The sequence below is a fragment of the Triticum aestivum genome, chromosome 1A (assembly GCF_018294505.1).
Source record: "Triticum aestivum cultivar Chinese Spring chromosome 1A, IWGSC CS RefSeq v2.1, whole genome shotgun sequence".
NCBI lineage: Eukaryota > Viridiplantae > Streptophyta > Magnoliopsida > Poales > Poaceae > Triticum > Triticum aestivum.
Genome location: NC_057794.1, coordinates 181,604,543 through 181,619,219, shown reverse-complemented (window position 1 = coordinate 181,619,219; position 14,677 = coordinate 181,604,543).

Sequence of the window (14,677 nt, the reverse complement as noted above, 5' to 3'; positions counted from 1 at the left end):
CAACCCCAAACTTTAAGAAACAACAGCTTTGGTTTCTTGCCAAACCATAGTTCATACGATGTCATCTCAACAAATTTAGATGGTGCCCTATTTAACGTGAATGCAACTGTCTCTAATGCATAACCCCCAAAAAGATAGCGGTAAATCAGTAAGAGACATCATAGATCGCACCATATCTAATAAAGTGCGGTTACGATGTTCGGACACACCATTACGCTGTGGTGTTCCAGGTGGGTGAGTTGCGAAACTATTCCGCATTGTTTCAAATGAAGACCAAACTCATAACTCAAATATTCACCTCCACGATCAGATCGTAGAAACTTAATTTTCTTGTTACGATGATTTTCCACTTCACTCTGATTTTTTTGAACTTTTCAAATGTTTCAGACTTATGTTTCATCAAGTAGATATACCCATATCTGCTCAAATCATCTGTGAAGGTTAGAAAATAACGATACCCGTCGTCAGCATCAACACTCATCGGACCGCATACATCAGTATGTATTATTTCCAATAAGTCTGTTGCTCGCTCCATTGTTCCGGAGAACAGAGTCTTAGTCATCTTGCCCATGAGGCATGGTTCACAAGCATCAAGTGATTCATAATCAAGTGATTCCAAAAGCCCATCAGCATGGAGTTTCTTCATGCGCTTTACACCAATATGACCTAAATGACGGTTCCACAAATAAGTTGCACTATCATTATTAAACTTATATCTTTTGGCTTCAATACTATGAATATGTGTATCACCACAATTGAGATTCAATAAACCATTCACCTTGGGTGTATGACCATAGAAGGTTTTATTCATGTAAACAGAATAACAATTATTCTTTGACTTGAATGAATAACTGTATTGCAATAAACATGATCCAATCATATTATGCTCAACCTAAACACCAAATAAAATTTATTTTAGGTTCAACACTAATCCCGAAGGTAAAGGGAGTGTGCGGTGGTGATCTTATCAACCTTGGAATCACTTCCAACACACATCGTCACCTTGCCCTCAACTAGTCTCTATTCATTTTATAACTCCCGTTCCAAGTTACTAATCATAGCAACTAAACCAGTATCAAATACCTAGGGGCTACTATGAATACTAGTAAAGTACACATCAATAACATATATATCATATATACTTTTGTTCACTTTGCCATCCTTCTTATCCGCCAAGTATTTGGGGCAGTTCCGCTTCCAGTGACCATTTCCTTTGCAGTAGAAGCACTCGATTTCAGGCTTGGGTCTAGCTTTGGGTTTCTTCATGGGAGTGGCAACTTGCTTGTCATTCTTATTCAAGTTCCCTTTCTTTCCCTTGCCCTTTTACTTGAAACTAGTGGTCTTGTCAACCATCAACACTTGATGCTTTTCTTGATTTCTACCTTCACCGATTTCAGCATCGCGAAGAGCTTGAGGAATCGTTTTCGTCACCCCTTGCATATTTATAGTTCATCACAAAGTTCCAGTAACTTGGTGATAGTGACTAGAGAACTTTGTTAATCACTATCTTATCTAGAAGATTAAATCCCACTTGATTCAAGCGATTGTAGTACTCAGGCAAAAATACTTGTCATAGGTCTCATACCTCTCGACTCGGGCATGAGTCTGAAATACCAATTTCACTCTTGGAACATCTCATATGCTCCATGGCGTTTCCAAACATTTTTGAAGTCTTGGTTCTAAGCCGTAAAGCATGGTGCACTAAACTATCAAGTAGTCATCATACCGAGCTTGTCAAACGTTCATAACATCTGCATTTGCTCCTGCAATAGTTTTGTCACCTAGCAGTGCATCAAGGACATAATTCTTCTATGCAACAATGAGGATAATCTCAGATCACAGACCTAGTCCGCATAATTGCTACTATTAACTTTCAACTTAGTTTTCTCTAGGAACATATCATAAATAAAATGGGGAAGCTATACACGAGCAATTGATATACAACATAGATATGCAAATGCTGTCAGGACTAAGTTCATGATAAATTTAAGTCCAATTAATCATATTACTTAAGAACTCCCACTTAGATAGACATCCCTCTAGTCATCTATATGATCACGTGATCGATATCAACTAAACCACGTCCGATCATCACGTGAGATGGAGTAGCTTTCAATGGTGAACATCACCATGTTGATCATATCTACTATATGATTCACGTTCGACCTTTCAGTCTCAGTGTTCCGAGGCCATATCTGCATATGCTAGGCTCGTCAAGTTTAACCTGAGTATTCTGCATGTGCAAAACTGGCTTGCACCCGTTGTATGTGAACGTAGAGCTTATCACGCCCGATCATCACGTGGTGTCTCAGCATGAAGAACTGTCGCAATGGTGCATACTCAGGGAGAACACTTATACCTTGAAATTTTAGTAAGGGATCATCTCATAATGCTACTGTCATACTAAGCAAAATAAGATGCATAAAAGATAAACATCACATGCAATCAAAATATGTGACATGACATGGCCATCATCATCTTGTGCCTTTGATCTCCATCTCCAAACTACCGCCATGATCTCCATCGTCACCGGCATGACACCATGATCTCCATCATCTTGATCTTTATCAATGTGTCGTCACATGGTCGTCTCGCCAACTATTTCTTTTGCAACTATTGTTATCGCATAGCGATAAAGTAAAGCAATAATATGGCGCTTGCATCTTATGCAATAAAGAGACAACCATAAGGCTTCTGCCAGTTGCCGATAACTTTATCAAAACATGATCATCTCATACAACAATTTATGTAACGCCCTGTATGTAATTTGCCATATTTGTATCCCAACTCTTGCCATTTCCGGCACTAAGTTATGATGTTTCCTTGTTGTTGGGTTTCGTCTTCGTTTTGCATTTTGTCTTGTCATGCATCTCATATCATGTCATCATGTGCATCGCATTTGCATACATGTTCGTCTCATGCATCCGAGCATTTTCCCCGTTGTCCATTTTGCATTCCGGCGCTCCTATGTCCTCCGGTGTCCCCTTTTGCCTCTTTTCGTGTGCGGGTGTTAAACGTTCTCGGATTGGACCGAGACTTGCCAAGCGACCTTGGTTTACTACCGGTAGACTGCCTGTCAAGTTTCGTGCCATTTCGACTTCGTTTGATACTCCAACGGTTAACCGAGGAACCGTAAAGGCCTCGTGTGTGTTGCAGCCCAACACCTCTCCAAAGTGGCCCCAAACCCACCTAAACCTCCTCCATCATCTATGTCGTTCGATCACGATCGCGTGGCCGAAAACCGTGCTCAATTTGGAGCCTCCTAGCTCCTTCTATGTATAAATAGGCCTCCCCTCCTTCATTTGCGGGTGAAACCCTAATTTCCGTCCCCCGCCGCCACCGGACGCGTCCGCGACGGCCGGACACGTCCGCCCGCCGTCGCCCAACCAATCTCCGCCCGCCACGTGTCCCGCCGCCGTCCTCTCCGCCGCCGGCCTGGCGAGCCCGGATCGGGCCCGCCCGGCCCATCACCGCCGCCGCGCCTCCCCCGCGCCCGAGCGCCGCCGCCTCGCAAGCCCTCGCCGCTTCTCCGCCACCGGCGCGCCACTGCGCCACCGTCACCGGCCGCCTCTCCGGTCGCCTCGCCCGCCGCGTACCTCGCCGTCCCCGACGGATCCGGCCTCCACCTCGCCGTCCCTCCTCTCCGGCCTCGTCTCCGCCGTCCCCGACGAACTCCGGCCACTGCAGCGTTCTACGGCGAGCTCTCCGGCGAGATCCGCCGCCACCTCGAGACCCGTGCTGGAAACCCTAGATCCATAGAGGTTGACCTTTTTTCCCTCACTAAGTCCCTAGTTTGCATTATTTTTAGGCAACTTCATCTTGTCATAACCTTACATCCATGGCTCCGTTTTGGGCGTGTAGCCTATCAAATTGTTCATCTGGATGTGCACTTCATTTCATTCCATTGCACAATGTTCATTTGAGATCATCTTGATGCCCTAAATGCTGTTGCAAGAGTGCTATGTAATGTTAGTGTCTGTCTCTTATCAGAATATGTACATTTGTCATTTTTTCCATGTTTAATGTGTGCCTCCTATGGACTTGAGCCCTACATGTGTTTTGTTATATGCCATGCCATCTTTACAGGGGTGTATGCCATGTATTTTTGTGATCATTGTGGTGACTAGCACAAGCATGCAAAGTAGCTCTCGTGATGTTGCTGATTTTAGGGACTTAGATTTCTTCTAAGTCACTTCCCGGATGATAATTTTATGCCATGTATTCATGTTGCTACAGAGTGATCCATGCCTCTTTTGAGCATGTTCAGTAAGGATGTTTTTGAGATATTTTTATGCTCTATTCATCCATGTCTTTGTTTGCAATTATGGAGCAACCTATCATGACTCAATCTTGCTCTACTTTTGCTATAAAATGTTCCTGGCAGATTGTTTACCTGTTAAGCAATTTTGCCGAGGTTGTTGTAGTTGATCCATGCATGCTATGAGAGTGTTCTTGCCATGGTTAGCTTATTTAACATGTGTACTTGCTGGGTGTATGATTAGCTTGTCATGCAATGCCTTGTGGTGACTGCATCGAGCTTGCAAACATGCCTACGTAATTCTATTTTGCCATGTTCCAGTTTTCTGCTAAGTCTGAATCTGTTAACGAAACTTGCTATGTTTACATGGTTGCCATTGTATCTTCTGATTCCTTTTGGCTTATGGTCAGTAAGGGACTTTTGTTATATGCTTTGTTTAGTTTCATGCCATGCCTTGATTCGCCATGATATGTTCCTGTAGCATGTTGTTATCTTGCTCTAAACATTGCTTCCTGATGTTAAATCCTGACATGTTGTTTTCACTAAGTTTGTGAACCTGATATCTTTTGCACTTTTGCCTTGCTTGTTTGAACCTGCTATTGTGTGAATTAGACGTAGCTCAGTGTTCATCTTTTGTCAAGCATCTTAAGTGGATCACTGCCATGTGCTTTGTTGCTATGTTAGAGTGCAGTAGCTTATTTTTCTTGATGCATTTAGATGGCCTCGTGCTGTTGATCGCAGCTTTGTGACATTATTGTTTTGCTTGCCATTTGCAAACCGTGCATCCGATTTCGGTGATCTTTATATCGATTTCGACCGAAATCAAGTCCTCTTTCTAGCGGCACTCTTGGTTTAACAAATTGAGGCCTGGTTCAATCTTTCCTTTCTGAAGCACGCATATGCATTGCATATCACATCCCGCATATCATGCCATGTTTTGCATCATGTTGCTTGCGCATTGCACCGTGGTTGATTGTGTCTCCCTTTGCTTGTGTTCTTGCTTTGGGTAGAGCCAGGAGACGAGTACGTGATCGAGGAACCCGTTGAGAACGTTTACGAGGATCAAGCTTACGTCAACTCGGAGAACTTTGCAGGCAAGATGACCATACCCTCGAAATCATTTCTATCTTTGCTTGCTAGTTGCTTGCTCTATTGCTATGCCTATGCTATGATACCTACCACTTGCTTACCATGCCTCCCATATTGCCATGTCAAACCTCTAACCCACCTTGTCCTAGCAAACCGTTGTTTGGCTATGTTACCGCTTTGCTCAGCCCCTCTTATAGCGTTGCTAGTTGCAGGTGAAGATTGGAGTTTGTTCCTTGTTGGAGCATGTTTATTGTTGGGATATCATTATTATATCTTGTCTACTTTAATGCAGCTATATACTTGGTAAAGGGTGGAAGGCTCGGCCTTATGCCTGGTGTTTTGTTCCTCTCTTGCCGCCCTAGTTTCTGTCATACTGGTGTTATGTTCCTTGATTTTGCGTTCCTTACGCGGTTGGGTTATAATGGGAACCCCTTGACAGTTCGCCTTGAATAAAACTCCTCCAGCAAGGCCCAACTTTGATTTTACCATTTGCCACCTAGCCTTTTCCCCTTGGTTTCTGCGGACTCAAGGGTCATCTTTATTTTAAACCCCTGGGCCAGTGCTCCTCTGAGTGTTGGTCCAACCTGTCAGCTGCCGGTGGCCACCAGGGGCAACTCTGGGCTGGCCTACCGGAACCTTGGACAATCTGGTGTGCCCTGAGAACGAGATATGTGCAGCTCCTATCAGGATTTGTCGGCACATTCGGGTGGCTTTGCTGGTTTAGTTTTAGCATTGTCGAGATGTCTTGTAACCGGGATTCCGAGTCTGATCGGGTCGTCCTAGGAGAAGGAATATCCTTCGTTGACCGTGAGAGCTTGTGATGGGCTAAGTTGGGACACCCCTGCAGGGATTTGAACTTTCGAAAGTCGTGCCCGCGGTTATGGGCAGATGGGAATTTGTTAATGTCCGGTTGTAGAAAACCTGAAACTTAAATTTAATTAAAATGAATCCACAGCATGTGTAGCCGTGATGGTCTCTTTTCGGCGGAGTCCGGGAAGAGAACACGGTCTCGTGTTATGCTTGAACGTAAATATTTCTAGGATCACTTCTTGATCATAGTTTCTCGACCATGCCTTGCCTTCTCTTCTCGCTCTCATTTGCATATGTTAGCCACCATATATGCTAGTGCTTGCTGCAGCTCCACCTCATACCTTTTACCTACCCATAAGCTTAAATAGTCTTGATCGCGAGGGTGTGAGATTGCTGAGTCCCCGTGACTCAGAGATTACTTCCAAAACCAGATGCAGGGACCGATGATACCGCTCCAGGAGATGCGACTGAGCTCAAGTGGGAGTTCGATGAGGACTCAGGACGATACTACGTTTCCTTTCCAGACGATCAGTAGTGGAGCCCAGTTGGGGCGATCGGGGACATTATGCATTTGGGGTTGTCTTTATTTTGGTTCCGTAGTCGGACCTTGATTGTATCTGGATGATTGTAATGCTATATTTATGTATTGTGTGAAGTGGCGATTGTAAGCCAACTATGTACCTCTTTCTTATTCAGTACATGGGATGTGTAAAGATTACCCCTCTTGCGACATTGCCTACAATGCGGTTATGCCTCTAAGTCGTGCTCGACACGTGGGAGATATAGCCGCATCGTGGGTGTTACAAGTTGGTAATCAGAGCCTTCCCCGACTTAGGAGCCCCCTGCTTGATCGAATCGTTGGCGTTGTTGAGTCTAGAAAAATGTTTTGAGTCTTATAGGATTATATATATCAGAGAGTAGGATTCTTTTTACTCCTCAGTCCCTTCGTCGCTCTGGTGAGGCATCCTGACGTAGAGTTTTGACTCTTCTCTTCTCAAATTTCACTAAAAATTTTAGGATCACGCGGGTATCTTGGAATCGTTCCGATGGTTTTGTGACGAGAACATTGTTCTTGGTGCCTCCTGACATTTAGGGGTTGTGGCAGTGTCCCGGGGAGTTGAGCTCCGAGGTGTTGTCGTCACAATTTTATCGTTGCAGTTCTGGAATACCTGAGTTTCGCCGACATCGAAAATCTCTTTTATGCAGTTGTTGGTGAGATAACCTTGACGCCACCCAGTACTGGGGCGGGAGTTCGGGAGTATTGCCATAACTCGTATAACGGATGCTTTTCGAAGGTTGAGGTAAATGATTTCCGAAGGTTTCTTGGTTATGTGTTGAAGGATGGATACAGCTGGATGTAGGATTTGCTAGATTTGGGTGAGATATTATGCTTCCCCTGTATCCCCGACACCTGATTGCATAACCGGAAAATTTCGGGAGTTTCATAGGTGGGAATTCATGTAGCTCTAGTATTTCTTCCGCAGATATTTGGTTTGTGATTGGGTAATCCTTACCAAGTATTTGTTCATGTCCGTACCTTGTTGTTTTATTCTTCTACCTCTATCTAAGTGGCTTCTCAATTTATGGAAGTTGACCATTTAATTTGGAATGCATTCGTTCATTCTTTTTCGAATGTTAAGACTATATGTTGCTATTTCGATCCATTTGATTCAGCTTGAATATATGTCTTTCAAGATGCTAACGGATGTCACCCTCTTCAGGATGGCTCCTCCAACGCATCAGAATCTGGAACCACCACCACCACCTCCACCTCCGGAGGCATGGCAAGCTGTGATGGCCGCTACCAACGCCAACACACAACTGATTATGCAACTCTTGCAAGAGTGCAACCAAGGAAATCAAGGCCATGGAAACAATCAAAATCAGTTTGCTACACTCAACCAGTTCCTCGCAAACCAGCCAAAGACCTTCAATAACTGTGTCAAGGCAACAAACGCTGATGATTGGCTCGTGGATATCTGCAAACATTTCGAGTGCAGCAACGTCAGGCCTGAGGACTTTGTCAAGTTTGCCTCATTCCAACTCAAAGACCAAGCTACAGAGTGGTATCAGCAATACAAAGATTCCAGAGGAGGTCGTGTGATTACCTGGGATGAATTCCGCCAAGACTTCAAAGCTCACCACATTCCTCAGAGTGTTTTTGAGAGCAAGCGTGAGGAGTTCCGCAATCTGAAGCAAGACAGCTTGTCTGTTTACCAGTACAACATCATGTTCCAGAAGCTCGCTCGTTTTGCTAAGCAAGACGTCCCTGATGATAAGAGCATGATTTATCAGTTCAGAGGTGGCCTCAGAGAAGATCTGCAACTAGCCCTTGTGCTTTTTGAGCCGAAGAAGTATGATGAATTCTACAACATGGCACTGAAGCAAGAAGCTGCTCAACTCAAGTGCGATGCTTCCAAGAAGAGAGTCGGGGATGCAACTCCTTCTTCTTCCTCAACTCAAGTGGCAGCTAAGCAGCAAAAGTATTGGTTGCCTCCTACTCCTCCATCCCGTTAGCCTTATCAGCACAAGAGCAAATGTGGCAATGGATCTTCCCACCCACCCAACCCAGGCTTTCAGAACAAGACTTCGTCTCATGCTCCAAGATCAAGTGCTCTGTATCACCGTCCACTCTCAGAGGTCACGTGCAACAAGTGTCAGCAGAAGGGTCACTATGCAAATAAATGCTTCAATCAGAGGCATCTTCCTCCTCCTCCTCCTGTAAGATCTGCCAGCAATGCAGTGGTCAAGCATAATCCCAAGTTTGCAAAGGTCAACATGATGAACGCAGCTCAGGCAGAGGACTCGTCAGAAGTGATCATGGGTAACCTTCCTGTTAACGATATCCCTGCAAAAGTTCTTTTTGACACTGGTGCATCGCATTGTTTCATTTCGAGACCATTTGCATCTAAGCATGAGTTGGCTTTCCAAGTTTTGCCTAGTCCGTTAGCAGTTGTCTCACCGGGTAAACGCATGAACGCTAACTCCATGGTTCCGGATGTTACCATCACGATGGGCGACTATAAGTTTCTGTCTTCTCCTAATGTTCTTGGTGACTCGGATATTGATCTTATTCTCGGCATGGACTGGCTTTCTAAGCACAAGGCTCAGCTTGATTGTGCTGCTAGGCAGATTCAATTGACACACTCATCTAAGGATGTGATTGTCTTTGCCGCTCGTGATGATACCATTCGACTGTTTTCTCTCAATGAGAAGGGCGAGTTGGATGCCATCTCTCAGATTCCAGTCGTTTGTGAATATCAAGACGTCTTTCCAGAAGAGCTTCCAGAATGCCTCCTCACAGGCCAGTTGAATTCGTCATTGATCTTGAGCCTGGCACGGAACCTGTTTGCAAACGTCCTTACAAGCTTGGACCTGAAGAGTTGAAGGAGCTGAAGAAACAACTCGATATTCAAGAGCGTATGGGTCTCATCCGACCAAGTTCTTCTCCATGGGGTTGTGGTGTTCTTTTTGTCAAGAAGAAGGATGGAACGGACCGACTTTGTGTCGACTACCGTCCATTGAACAAGAAGACCATAAAGAACAAGTACCCACCTCCCAACATCAATGAGCTTTTCGAACAACTTAAAGGTGCTCAAGTATTATCCAAGCTTGACCTCCGTATGGGCTATCATCAGATTCGCATTCGTGAACAAGATATCCCCAAGACAGCATTCAGAACAAGCTATGGTTCATATGAATACACTGTCATGTCTTTCGGCCTTGTCAACGCTCCTCCAACATTCTCTCGCATGATGAACTTCATCTTCAACCCCTACACAAATGACTTCGTCTTGGTCTATCTCGATGACATTTTGGTCTTTTCCAAGAACAAGGAGGATCATGCCAAGCACTTGAGATTGGTGCTGGATAAACTCAGAGAACATCAGTTCTATGTGAAGTTTTCAAAGTGCGAGTTTTGGCTCGATGAGGTTCTCTACCTTGGGCATATCATCTCCGCCAAGGGCATAGCTGTTAATCCTGAGAAGGTGTCTGCAATTGTGAATTGGGAACCGCCTCAGAATGTGAAGCAACTCCGCAGCTTCCTTGGGCTCGCAAGCTATTGTCGAAGGTTCATTGAGAATTTCTCTAAGATCGCGAAGCCTCTTTCCAACCTTCTCCAAAAGCATGTGAAGTATGTCTGGTCGCCTGAATGTGACGTAGCTTTTAACACCCTCAAAGAGAAGTTAGTCACAGCTCCAGTTCAGACTCCTCCTGATGAATCCAAACCATTTGAGGTTTTCTGTGATGCTTCCCTTCAAGGTCTCGGTGCTGTGTTAATGCAAGAGAAGAAAGTTGTGGCCTATACCTCTCGCCAGTTGAAGCCCAATGAAAAGAACTACCCCCCTCATGACCTCGAGTTGGCGGCAGTTGTCCATGCTCTTTTAACATGGAGACATCTCTTGTTGGGAAGGAAAGTGGACATCTTCATTGATCATAAGAGTCTGAAGTACATCTTCACTCAGCCCAACCTCAACCTCAGGCAGACTCGTTGGGTCGAAATGATTCAAGAGTATAATCCGAGTATTGAATATACTCCAGGCAAGGCCAATGTCATTGTTGACGCATTGAGCAGGAAGGCTTACTGCAACAGTTTGATTCTCAAGCCCTACCAACCAGAGCTTTGTGAAGCTTTCCGCAAACTTAATCTCCAAGTTGTTCCTCAAGGATTCCTTGCCAACCTCCAAGTCTCTCCTACTTTGGAAGATCAGATTCGTGAGGCTCAACTTCTTGATGCTATGGTGAAGAAGGTGAAGATTGGGATTGCCAAGAGCCAACCCAAGTACAAGTGCTATCGCCTTGATGACAAGGATACTCTATTCTTCGAGGATCGCATTGTTGTTCCTAAGGGTGACCTTCGTAAAGTCATTATGAACGAAGCTCACAATTCACTCCTCTCTATTCACCCTGGAAGTACAAAGATGTACCATGACCTCAAGCAGTCGTATTGGTGGACTCGAATGAAGCGCGAGATTGCTCAGTTTGTGAACGAATGTGATGTCTGCAGAAGAGTGAAAGCAGAACACCAACGACCAGCTGGTCTCCTCCAACCTCTTGCCATTCCAGAATGGAAGTTTGACCATATTGAGATGGACTTCGTGACTGGATTTCCAAAGTCCAAGCATGGCAATGATGCTATCTTCGTTGTCATCGACAAGCTCACTAAAGTGGCTCATTTTCTTCCTATCAAAGAATCTATCACAGCAGCTCAGTTGGCAGAGCTATATACCTCCAGGATTGTCTCCTTGCACGGCATTCTGCAGTTGATATCTTTAGATCATGGAAGCATCTTCACCTCTAAGTTCTGGGATTCTTTTCAGAAGGCCATGGGCACCAACATTCTCTTTAGCACAGCTTTTCATCCTCAAACTAGTGGCCAAGTCGAGCGAGTCAATCAAATTCTTGAAGATATGCTCAGGGCATGTGTCATTTCTTTCGGTATGAAGTGGGAAGATTGTCTTCCATATGCCGAGTTCTCCTACAACAACAGCTTCCAAGCGAGTTCGGGCAAGGCCCCATTCGAGATTCTCTATGGCAGGAAGTGTCGTACTCCTCTTAACTGGTCAGAGACTGGTGAACGCCAACTTCTTGGCAATGACTTGATCACAGAGGCTGAAGAAATGTGCAAAGTCATTCGTGAAAATCTCAAAGCCGCGCAATCGCGCTAGAAGAGTTACTATGATAGCAAGCATCATGACTTGGCTTTCGAGATCGGAGACCATGTCTACCTCCGCGTCTCTCCAATGAAAGGTACTTGTCGCTTCGGTATCAAAGGGAAGCTTGCCCCTAGATACGTGGGTCCTTTCAAGATCATTGGCAAAAGAGGCGATCTCGCCTATCAACTTGAGCTTCCATCCAACTTTGCAAATGTGCACGACGTGTTTCACGTGTCTCAGCTCCGCAAGTGTTTCAAGACTCCTGACCGCACCATCAACTTTGAAGAGATTGATCTCCAAGAAGACCTATCTTATCATGAGCATCCCGTTACTATTCTTGAAGAAACTGACCGAAGACTCGCAACAAGTCTATAAAATTCCTGGAAGTGAAGTGGTCTACATCATTCCGATCATGAAGCCACCTGGGAACGCGAGGACCACCTCCGTTCTGAATATCCAGAGTTTTTCCAGTCCTAGATCTCGGGACGAGATCCTTTCGTAGTGGTGGAGTGTTGTAACGCCCCGTATGTAATTTGCCATATTTGTATCCCAACTCTTGCCATTTCTGGCACTAAGTTATGATGTTTCCTCGTTGTTGGGTTTGATCTTCATTTTGCATTTTGTCTTGTCATGCATCTCATATCATGTCATCATGTGCATCGCATTTGCATACGTGTTTGTCTCATGCATCCGAGCATTTTCCCCGTTGTCCGTTTTGCATTCCGGTGCTCCTATGTCCTCCGGTGTCCCCTTTTGCCTCTTTTCATGTGCGGGTGTTAAACGTTCTCGGATTAGATCGAGACTTGCCAAGTGGCCTTGGTTTACTACCGGTAGACCGCCTGTCAAGTTTCGTGCCATTTGGACTTTGTTTGATACTCCAACGGTTAACCGAGGAACCGTAAAGGCCTCGTGTGTGTTGCAGCCCAACACCTCTCCAAAGTGGCCCCAAACCCACCTAAACCTTCTCCATCATCTTGGTCATTCAATCATGATCGCGTGGCCGAAAATCGTGCTCAATTTGGAGCCTCCTAGCTCCTTCTATGTATAAATAGGCCTCCCCCTCCTTCATTTGCGGGTGAAACCCTAATTTCCGTCCCCTGCCGCCACCGGACGTGTCCGCGACGGCCGGACACGTCTGCCCGCCGTCGCCCAGCCAATCTCCGCCCACCATGTGTCCCGCCGCCGTCCTCTCCGCCGCCGCCTGGCGAGCCCGGATCGGGCCCGCCCGGCCCATCGCCGCCGCCGCGCCTTCCCAGCGCCCGAGCGCCGCCGCCTCGCAAGCCCTCGCCGCTTCTCCGCCGCCGGTGCACCTCCGCCGTCGCCACGCCGGCGCGCCACCACGCCACGTCGCCGGCCGCCTCTCCAGTCGCCTCGCCCGCCGCGTACCTCGTCGTCCCCGACGGATCCGGCCTCCACCTCGCCGTCCCTCCTCTCCGGCCTCGTCTCCGCCGTCCCCGACGAACTTCGGCCACCGCGGCATTCTCCCGCGAGCTCTCCGGCGAGATCCGCTACTGCCTCGAGACCCGTGCTGGAAACCCTAGATCCATAGAGGTTGACCTTTTTCCCCTCACTAAGTCCCTAGTTTGGATTATTTTTAGGCAACTTCATCTTGTCATAACCTTACATCCGTGGCTCCGTTTTGGGCGTGTAGCCTATCAAATTGTTCGTCTGGATGTGCACTTCATTTCATTCCATTGCACCATGTTCATTTGAGATCATCTTGATGCCCTAAATGCTGTTGCAAGAGTGCTATGTAATGTTAGTGTCTGTCTCTTATCAGAATATGGACAATTTTCATTTTTGCCATGTTTAATGTGTGCCTCCTATGGACTTGAGCCCTACATGTGTTTTGTTATATGCCATGCCTTCTTTACAGGGGTGTATGCCATGTATTTTTGTGATCATTGTGGTGACTAGCACAAGAATGCAAAGTAGCTCTCGTGATGTTGCTGATTTCAGGGATTTAGATTTCTTCTAAGTCATTTCCCTGATGATATTTTTATGCCATGTATTCATGTTGCTACAGAGTGATCCATGCCTATTTTGGGCATGTTCAGTAAGGTTGTTTTTGAGATAATGTTATGCTCTATCCATCCATGTCTTTGTTTGCAATTATGGAGTCCCTAGCATGACTCAATCATGCTCTACTTTTGCTATAAAATGTTCCTGGCAGATTGTTTACATGTTAATCAATTTTGCCGAGGTTGTTGTAGTTGATCCATGCATGCTATGAGAGTGTTCTTGCCATGGTTAGCTTATTTAACATGTCTACTTGCTGGGTGTATGCTTATCTTGTCATGCAATGCCTTGTGGTAAGTGCATCGAGCTCGCAAACATGCCTACGTAATTCTGTTTTGCCATGTTCCAGTTTTCTGCTAAGTCTGAATCTGTTAACGGAACTTGCTATGTTTACATGGTTGCCATTGTATTTTCTGATCCCTTTTGGCTTATGGTCAGTAAGGGACTTTTGTTATATGCTTTGTGTAGTTTCATGCCATGCATTGCTTTGCCATGATATGTTCCTGTAGCATGTTGTTATCTTGCTCTAAACATTGCTTCCTGATGTTAAATCCTGACATGTTATTTTCACTAAGTCTGTGAACCTGATATCTTTTGCACTTTTGCCATGCTTGTTTGAACCTGCTATTGTGTGAATTAGCCGTAGCTCAGTGTTCATCTTTTGTCAAGCATCTTGAGTGGATCACTGCCATGTGCTTTGTTGCTATGTTAGAGTGCAGTAGCTTATTTTTCTTGATGCATTTAGATGGCCTCGTGCTGTTAATCGCAGCTTTGTGCCATTATTGTTTTGCTTGCCATTTGCAAACCGTGCATCCGATTCCGGTGATCTTTATATCGATTTCGA